This window comes from Crocodylus siamensis, chromosome 5 (genome assembly GCF_052110815.1).
Source record: "Crocodylus siamensis isolate JL-2025a chromosome 5, ASM5211081v1, whole genome shotgun sequence".
NCBI lineage: Eukaryota > Metazoa > Chordata > Crocodylia > Crocodylidae > Crocodylus > Crocodylus siamensis.
Window position 1 is genome coordinate 81427858 of NC_143399.1, and position 2160 is coordinate 81430017.

Sequence of the window (2160 nt, forward strand, 5' to 3'; positions counted from 1 at the left end):
TGATTCTGTGATATTCTGCACTTCTGTTTTGGGACTTCTTTAAACTAGGGCAGCTAACCAGACAGAGCTGCTTCAACCCCTGAGTACACCCTTGAATCACTACCTGTCACCAGTTACTGCGCTTCCTGCATGGTAGAAGCAATGCTGTGGAGCACCTGGTTGCAACCAGGAGATGCCTTTATAGGGCTTACTGTCTCCCTGGCCCTTTTTCTCCCTGGCAGCACATACCTGCTGAGAGGCACAACTTGGCTGTCATGCCAAGAGCTAAAATGCAGAGGGTCCTCTTGTGAATACTGGCAGCTCCAGCTAGTCCTGACAGGGCTTGGCATCCCCCCAGGAACTACCCAGGCAGGGGTATAGGCTTTCCTCAAGCGGCCCGTTCTTCAGCCTCATGATTAGGGCACTCTTAAGGCTGGAGGAGAGCCGAGGCTTTGCACCCGTCCTGGCTGAGGCGGCCCTACAGCCCTGATTTCCCATTTCTTGCATGAGTGTTATAGGAGCCTGGCACTACAGTAAAAGGTGGACACCACCACCTCCTATATTTTTGTGTGACTGACTGTTCCCTGCACTGTCACTGTGCATTAGGCAGTCTCTGTGTGCATTTACTTGATTATGCCCTGCATGGGGCTTAGGCACAGGGATACCTTGGACAAAATCCCATTCCACTGAACAGACAACCAAAACTGTTGGCAGTGCCCAGGCAAAGAGCATCCCCCCCCTTCCACCTGGCCATGTGGGGCCGGATCCTATTGCACTTACTGGGGCTGGGGAACGGAGCACGGTCCTAGTCCACCCTGCTACAACCCCTGGAAAACCAGTAACGCCAAATGCGGCTGCGTCCTTCTCCTTCAGGCCCAGACGACGGCACATCATTGTAGCAGGCTGCCGGCCAAGGGGCAGGCGCTGCCGCTGCCGCTCCCTGTGGAGAAAGCGCTGCCAAACGCGAGCAAGTTTTGCGAGCACAACGACACGCCGCGCGCCGTGCCTGCGTCTTATTGGACCATGACCGCGGTGACAGGGCCCCGCTGCGAGCCAAGGGCTCTGATTGGCTGTGCCGGCATTCCAAACCAGCCGAGGAGCGCGAGCAGAGGCAGGGGAGCCGGCTCCAGCGCGGAGGCGCGGCCCAGCCCGGCCCGGCCGCAGGCACCGGGGCTGAAGCCCGCTCCAGGAGCCGGTGCCAGGGCGAGGGAGAGCCTGGCTGCCCGGCCCGGCTTTCCCACCGGGTGCGGAGCTGCAGGTTCAGGCCGCAGGTGCCCGGGGACGCGGGGAAGGGAAGGGAAGGGAAGGGAAGGGAAGGGGCGGCGGCGGCCGCGGGCTGTCTGGGAGCTGGGGGCAGTCGGGGCTGCGGGAAGGAGAGACCTGCCGCGAGGCGAGAGGGCCCGGAGGAGGAAGGCTGAGGAGGCCCAAACCTCAGCGGGGCTGGGGAGACACTTAAGCCCGTAGCGTTTGCAGGTCTGTTTTCAGGAGCGATGAGAGGAAGCCATTCATCCCCGCATCCCCGGGCCGGCGTTTGGGGTGAGGCGAGGCTGAGGGAGGCGCCCACAGCGAGACCCGTGTTGCTGGTGTTGCAGTGGGAAGCTGGGTCGTTCTGAAGGGAAATTGGCTTCAAAAAGATTTGACCCCTGAGTGTGATTAGTGAGGGGTTTGCTGTAAGGGGACCACCCACCATGTTAGAGTTGTTCACTTACTGGCAGATTGGATTCAAGACTGAATTTATTATTCACCGTTGATAAGATCTATCTATATATTACCTCTTCTTGATTTGTTGTATATAGTTGTGTACAATAAAGAAACCCATTTGTTCATTGGGCTTGGATGTATATTTCTGGAGGGTGAGGGAAACACCTCTCCACCGGATGCTTCAGCCAGAAGACCTGCCCCAGGGCTCTTGGCACCCTGAGGATCCAGAATAAGGGATATTGCCCGGTCTAGCGTGCTTCCAAGGGTACATTATAAAACTAGATGTGTTAACCATTTTTGAAGCATATTAGCAGGGTGGAATAGCACCTCACATAAGGGTGTGGACCAAGATCTGCCTTCAGCAGGGCCTTCAGGAGGCACAGGGGAGCATTTCAGTTGCATAGTGTCCCATCTGGTGGCCTCCACAATCACTATCACAGGAGCCAAAGGCATCTCCAGGGTTGATACATTAGAGATGTA

The 2160-nt window shown here is 57.0% G+C and overlaps 1 long non-coding RNA gene across 1 annotated transcript; it reads left to right on the top strand.

Annotated features, from left to right (window-relative positions):
* The first annotated feature begins 593 nt into the window (after positions 1 to 593).
* Positions 594 to 1805, top strand: LOC149864359 (uncharacterized). The gene is made up of 2 exons (XR_016442646.1): positions 594 to 1250; positions 1453 to 1805. It is a non-coding gene; the product is annotated as an uncharacterized LOC149864359 (long non-coding RNA).
* Positions 1806 to 2160: the final 355 nt, after the last annotated feature.